The sequence below is a fragment of the Sorex fumeus genome, unplaced genomic scaffold, assembly GCF_029834395.1.
Source record: "Sorex fumeus unplaced genomic scaffold, SorFum_2.1 ptg000013l, whole genome shotgun sequence".
NCBI classification, from domain to species: Eukaryota; Metazoa; Chordata; class Mammalia; order Eulipotyphla; family Soricidae; genus Sorex; species Sorex fumeus.
In genome coordinates, this window is record NW_026606070.1 from 10,894,406 (window position 1) to 10,902,085 (window position 7,680).

A 7,680-nucleotide genomic window follows, 5' to 3' on the forward strand; every position below is an offset into this window, starting at 1 on the left:
CATTGGGACCAATTAAGTAGTAATATTTGACAAATTTACAATTCTTCTAGTTTTAAACCAACAGGTCCAGAGACCTGTGTGCAGGTTATTCACACAGAGGGGGAAGAAAAAGTCGTCATCCTTTCCATTACATCATAGTTGTTGGTGTGGTTTATCTAAAGCAAATATGATCGTGTATTATTATCACTACCCAGTTAAATAAAACCTCCAAGTGCCTGACTCTGGAGCTGGATTCCGGCCTCTGCTGCCTCCAGTCTCAGTTCCGAGCCAGAATCTCTTCATTCCCATCACACACACCTCACCTCCAGGACTTGGTTCGTCCTGTCCCGTTTGGAATATCTTGTACATATTGCTGAGGCAACTTTGTTGTTTTAAGATTTCATCTGAGACTTCACTCACTGCTGACTATCTCTCTCATCAACTCCAGGCAGTTTTGGCCACCTCTTTCCCTCTTCCTGGTTTTGTACAGTGCCCAGTGTTTGAGATCTACTTTTCTCCCCAACATTTTTATTGAGATATAATTCACATACCCTACCACTCTCTGATTGTACAATTCAACACTCTTTAGTGCTTTGGGATTTCTGCAACCCTTGCATCTCTTTTCCCCACCAACCTCAGTTCTTTTGTAGGGAAAGTTGTTCCTTATTCATTGTTATAGCCTCAGTACATACTGAAAGATCTGGCTCATAAAGGAGTATATAATGTTTGCTGAAATAAATGAATATATGCGAGGCCTGAGAGATAGTGCAGTGGGTAGGGCACTTGCCTTGCACATGGCTGGCATGGATTCAATCACTGGCATGATGTATGATCCCTCAAGCAGTCAGGACTGATCCCTGAGCACAGAGCCAAGAGTAAGTCCTGAGCACATATGAATGTGTCTCCCTTTCTTTCCTCCCCTCACCCAAAAACAGCATAAAATAAATATTTTTCATTTGACGGCAAATGCCAGAAGTAGGAAAAGTAGGGGAGGTGCCGGACCTGACAATGTCTACTCAATCCTTCCCACAGCTGAAGTAAATCAGTTCCTGTGTCTGTATGTTTCCTGTTATTATAAGAGACTTTAAACATTCAACCGGGGGGCTCAGTGACATATAAAATGTCCACAGGAGGTGCTTCATCAAAGCAATGCCCTGGAGAGTCACAGGTAATCTGATTGTCCACTCTGAGTACCACAGTTGGATGGCATTCATCAGGTGAGGGTCACGTTCACTTCCATATGGAATAGCACACAAAGAGATCCTTTAACTTGAGACGTTCTAAAAAGGGCTTGCTAAAAGCTAAAAGGAAATTCTGAAATAGGAGCTCCGAGACTGAATACTTTAGTACATAATTAGCTTCTCACCAAATAGCATTTTGATTAAGCCACGGTAAGTCTAAATGCAAATGCGCTGGGCTTGAAGCCCAGCATTGTAACTTACTACCTCCGTCACGTAGGCAAGTTACAATACATCTCTGGGCCTTACTTTCCACATCTATAGTATGGGGCTGAGAATAAGATAATTTATGGAGGTACTTACTCTGGTACCTGGCACAAAGTTCAGGCCCATTATCTGGTAAATGTTGTCATTAATAAGGAATCAGTAAGAGCTCTTAACCAGTGAAGCAAAACGAATAAGCTAGTGCCTCTTTTTCCATTATCTGCCTTTTTTTTTTTAAATCAGAGACATGCTCTTCTTGTCTCTGCATGTGTAAGTCAGTTTATTTCAGTACTATGATTAATATTTGCAAAAAGTCTTTCAGCTGTGTTTATGTCCTTCCTCAAAGTTCATTTTTGAATGCAGCTTTTTTTTTTTCCTAGTTGATTTGTAGGCAGGTTTAGACGCTCCAGGAGTCTTGGCAACAGGCCAACTGCCTACCTCTTGGCAAATATCTCTGGGGAGAGCTTCTAAATATTTGTCAAGTCCTGTAGTTCTTTTGATCTGTGTTCCTTGCCTTCCCCAGCCATCATCCAACTGACCTGAAAAGTCCTGTTCAAGAAGTGTCACTTCTCATTCAGGTTTCAGTTGAAAACCGATTCTCTAATTGAGCAAAAATAAGGAATCCCATAACTTTTTCTGCTTTGGAAAGTGCTTCAGACTCACGCAGAAGATTTGTTAAAACCCAGTTGCTAAGCTCCAGCACCCAAAATTTCTGATCCAGAGGACCTGGACCTGGCGCCGAGCCCAAGAATTTGCATTTGTAAGAGATTCTCAGCCGATACTGTTGTACTTACTCATTTCAAAGACCACACTTCAAGAACCACTCCCTATGTAATGCCATAAGACATTTGCAACTACACCTACTCTTAACTTGGGGCTGGGTTGTTTTGTTTAAGAACGTCATGTTCAGCATATTATAGGCGATAAAAGCACAAACTCCCTGAGTACTCTATGTCTAGGTAGCGAACCAACTCATCCTTTTCTTTTCCTCTGTACAGAAATTCTGACTCCAGACCTGGATTTCAGTTTCAAAACTCTCTACTGGGGGAATTTCCAATGTCTGCCCAGCTGCCTATCTGGATTGAAATTATTACAACCCCCTGTATATACATTTCTCCCTGTGCTTATTTTAACCTCAGATTATTTTTCTTAAAGGAGTGACAATAGCTTCAACAGGCTGATGATTTGCATGCAGGAGGCCTTGGTGTGGTGGTCTTCCGGGCACTGCCAGGAGCAAGCCCTTTGCTCTACGCTGGGAGGAACCCCAGTCACCACTGGGTGTGATGCCAAAAGAACAAGAAAAAATTAGTATCTAATCTCCATTTTATTTTATTTTATCACTATTATTATTTGCTTTTTGGGTCACACCCGGCAATGCACAGGGGTTACTCCTGGCTCTGCACTCAGGAATTACCCTTGGTGGTGCTCAGGGGACCATATGTGAGGCTAGGAATCGAACCCGGGTTGACCGCGTGCAAGGCAAACGCCCTACCCGCTGTGCTATTTCTCTAGCCCCTAATCTCCATTTTAAAAGGAGAAATAACTATCTAGAACTATCACATGTGTTCCGAGTCTTAAAGTGAAAACATTGGTGAGGAATTGGGTATCCTTTAGTCTAATTCCCTCTGCCCAGTCCCTGATACAAAGGTCATTTCTTTCTAAAAATCCTTGTGAGACTGTATCAGTTTCTGATTGAATTAGGAGATTCCACACAGTCTGGTGAGAAAGTGGCAAGTGTTGAGTATCTGGCTTTAAAATAACAAAGAAATTTGTATTGTTTGTCAATATCCATTGTGTAAGTATTCCCACAATAGATGATGTTGAGAGCCCAAGCATAAAATCAACTAACTCACAATATTTCTGACATCTAGACAGCACGTGCTTGAGTGACTCCAGCATCTATTAAAAGTTTCAAGGGCTGGAGCGATAGCACAGCGGGTAGGGCGTTTGCCTTGCATGCAGCCAACATGGCCGACCCAGCATCCCATATGGTCCCCCAAGCACTGTCAGGAGTCATTCCTGAGTGCATGAGCCAGGAGTAACCTCTGAGCATTACTGGGTGTGACCCAAGAAGAAGAAAAAAAAAAGAAGTTTCAAGAATAAGAGTTTGGTAACTTCAGAAAGTCCCAAACAATCCAGCATATCCTAGTGTTATCAGTGCTATACTTATCAAACTTTGATGTAAATGTAAATGACCTCGGAATCTCCTTAAACCAAAGATTCTAGATTTAGAAGTTTTAGATTAGACCTTAAGGAATGATACTGTTGGTCCAGAAACGGTGCTTGAAATAGCACATCCTAGAACAAAATTCGGCATCCCGTTATCATTAGTCCCCAAACAGACCATTGAGTGCATTCATTTTTCCTAAACACTCTTTTTTGGAGAAGGAAATTCTTTTCCCTTCATGAGGAAGATGATCCTAGTTTCAGTGGAAATCAGAAACTAAACAGTCTCACTGTTAAGCTCCGGAAAAGAACATGAAGCAAAGCAAAACAAAGTCTGATCCTGCTTTATCTACACAACCAGTTTTTTTGCCTTGGTTATGATGACTGGTTTTTGAGGGGATTTTTTTCTTTTATTTATTTATTTATTTGCTTTTGGGGTCACAGCTGGCGTTGCCCAGGGCTCAGGAATCATTCCTGGCAGTGCTCAGGGGACAATATGGGATGCTGAGACTTGAACCCGGGTCGGCCGTGTGCAAGGCAAACACCCTACCCACTGTTCTATCGCTCCAGCCTGGGATTTTGTTTTTTTGTTTTGTAGGGATGGGGAGAGGTGTGGTTGGCAACACAGCTGGCAATGCTTCAGGTCCATTTTCAGATCAGGGGACCCTCCCAATGGTGCTCAGGGTGCCCTGCGTTTTTGATACTTGAACCTGAGACTCTGTGGGTAGAGCATTTGGTCCAGGTGGCCATGACATCTTCTGGGGCCCCTGTACCTGGGTGAAGCCCAGAGGCTACGTCTGAAAAAGATTGGGGGGCTGGCAGGTAGCCTGGTATAAGAGACTACCAGCATAATAGTAACACCTGCTAACAGCAATGGATTCCAGTCTCCTCACATCAAAGTCCCCAGTCCTTTCTTTATGAATTTTATTGGGGGGAGGGGGCTGTATTTGTAGGTCCTACCAGGGAATGCAGGAGGCTTCTCTGGTTCAGTGCTCAGGGATGCAGAGCTGGAGTCCCTACTAAGCATTTGCCCCACCCCATGGGCCATCTCCCTGCTCTCTCTTTCCTGAGGTCCGTCTTCAGGGTCTTTCCCCTCCCTGCAGTCCAAACTCAAAGGCCCTGTGCCCCTGGCGTATCCCCTGTGCCAGCCTCTCTACTTGGGCACTCTGACTTATCCCAGCTGATGCCAGGCCGCAGGAAGGTCCTCTTTGCTATAGCCCTGGGGATGGTGGGCTTGGCCTTCATGGCACCCCGGCTTAAGCAAGCTGTCATCTTGAGTCCTGGGATCTGAAAGAAGCAATCACAGTGGAAACCCACTTGACTATGTAAAGAATGATCTTCAGGATCTCTGTGTACCAGCCCCACGAGCCTCTATCTTTCCATGGTAATATTAGGAATATCAGCAGCTTCCTGCTCTACCCACATCTGCTTCTGGTGAAAATTTCTCCTCCCATATAAATAAAATTCAACAGCTGTTGGAATCCCTGGGAACTCCCAGACACCAGGCAAGTCCCTCCATGCTGTAGTCCGTGATCTGGCTTGGGTGGAGAAACTGGACTAATAATTCTCCTGAAACTGGAAAAGGGTCAGGGGGTTGGGGGAGAGTCAGCGTCTAGGTTGACGCTAATTCACGCTAACAAGTCTTAAGGTAGGTTTAAAGGTAGGGCAATTTGGAGAAAGCAATGGAAATCATCCCTCAAGAAGAGTCCCCGGGAAGCCAGCTTCAGGATAGAATGGAGTGAGGGCGCAGGAACGGCAGAGATACCAGAAGAAGAAAGATACCAATTGGCTTCTGAGGACTAGTGAAGTTGCATCAGTTCCCATTACAGCCTTCAGCATGCCTGCTGTACCATCAAAGTCTCTCCCCTTGTTCTTGTGAGATCCCTATTTACCACATATATCCCTGTAATATATGCTTTGTGAGACAATACAGAGATAACTTTAATGAGAATTTAGGGTTGCTTTGCAAATAACAGAGGCATAGAAGACATCAAAATAAAGTTTTCTCATGTTTTTATAAACAATGGCAGTTCTAGTGTTTTCTTATGCTTATATCAAAGTTTGGTAAAAACTAGGGGCCTCTTTCTGTGTCTGAAAGCATGTTTGTATTTTTTTAAATTATTATTATGTTTGTACCTTGATTATTTCAGCATGTGGGGCTGGATCGATAGCACAGCAGGTAGGGCATTTGCCTTGCACGCGACCCACCTGGGTTCAATTCCTCCGTCCCTCTCAGAGAGCCCAGCAAGCTACCAAGAGTATCACGCCCCCACGGCAGAGCCTGGCAAGTTCCCCGTGGCATATTCCATATGCCAAAAAACAGTAACAACAAGTCTCACAATGGAGACATTACTGGTGCCCGCTCGAGTAAATTGATGAACAACCGGAGCACAGTGCTACAGTGCTACTCTATAATAATTCCTGTTTTCTTGAGATAGTTCTAGTAAATTTGCATATCTTCTAATAATATTATTACTAATAATAGGGCTGGAGCAATAGTCTGTAGCAGGGCATTTGCCTTGTGTGCAGCTGCCCTGGGTTCAATCTCCAGCAGCCCATGGGGTTCCCCAAGCACAGCCAAAGTGATCCCTGAGCGCAGAGCTGGAAGGGAGCCCTGAGCCCCACTGAGTGTGGTTCTAAAACCAAAACCAACCAGACAAGCAAAAAATACAAAAACCTATTTTTCAGAATAGTAGAAAGTTTACATCCTGGAATCTCAGCGTTTGAGAAGTTTCTAAAATGGCTTATCTTATATGTAAAGTCTCTCTACAAATGCCCTGCTTAAATTTCTGCCAGAGTTCTGCACGTACTCTAAGGAAGTTCATTTCCGTGTTGGGCAACTTTAGTTGTAATTTTTTAATTTGTGAAACAAAGTTGCTATTTTTAAAATTTACTTTCCTTCTTGCTACTTTTTAAGTTAAGGGAACATGGTTACAATAGTATCAGCTTTCATGTACAAAGTTACTGCACCTTCATCGCCACTCAAGTGCCCAAAATGCAGTACCTCTGTTCCCACATCACATCCAGTCCCCTCTTTATCTTTTCTTTTCCCCTCTCCTCCCACTGCTTGGCAATCAAAGACCTAGGGTTTGTCCTCATTTGACATTGTCTATTTACTCCTTACCACAGATATACCACAGATAAGTGAGATCATCCTGTACATGTTCATCTCCCTCTAATTTATTCACCCCAGTTCCATTCCAATTGCAGCTAACTGCACTATGTTTTTTTTTAATCTTATTATCTAGTTCTTACTCTGGAGAACCTGGCAGGCTACCAAAAGTATCCTGCCCACACGGCAGAGTCTGGCAAACTCCCCGTGGTGTATTCAATATGCCAAAAACCAGTAACAATGATGGGTCTCATTCTCCTGACCCTGAAAGAACCTCGAATGTGGCACTTTCTAAAATCTCAGGGCTAGGATGAAGGAGACGTTACTGGTGCCTGCTCGAGGCAATCGATGAACAACAGGATGACAGTGACAGTTTTTTTTTTTTTTTGTCAGCTATCTAGTATTCTATCATGTGTTTGTCCCACAACTTTTTTATCCCTTCCTCTGTTGCTATTGGACATTTGGGTCATTGGATATTGTACTAAGAACTGCAATGAACAGAGATGTGCAGATATCTTTTTGAATTAATGTTTTCCTGTTCTTAGGATAGATGCCAAGAAGTAGGGTCACAGGATCATAAGAAAGATCTATTTTTAGCTGTTTGTCTGTTTTGGTTGGTTTAGGGCCACACCTGGCAGTGTTCAGGCTTACTCCTGACTCTATGCTCACATATATTTCTGGCAGGGGTACCAGCGGTCAAACCCACATCAACTGCATAAAAAGCAAGCTCTTTAACCCTTCATAATCTCTATAATCCCGATCTTTAACTCACTTTGAATTTTAACTTTCTGTAGGATTAAAGATATAAATCTAGTTTCTTTCATCCTCCTAGAAGCCTCCCAAGATATACTCTAGAACAGAGGAATGATTTTCAAGCTCTATACCTGTAGGCCATTTGAACAGGAGAAATATTTCACTGACCACTAAGGTAGAAATAGTATTTTGTGCTCATTAAAAACCTAATATAAAATAAAAATTCTA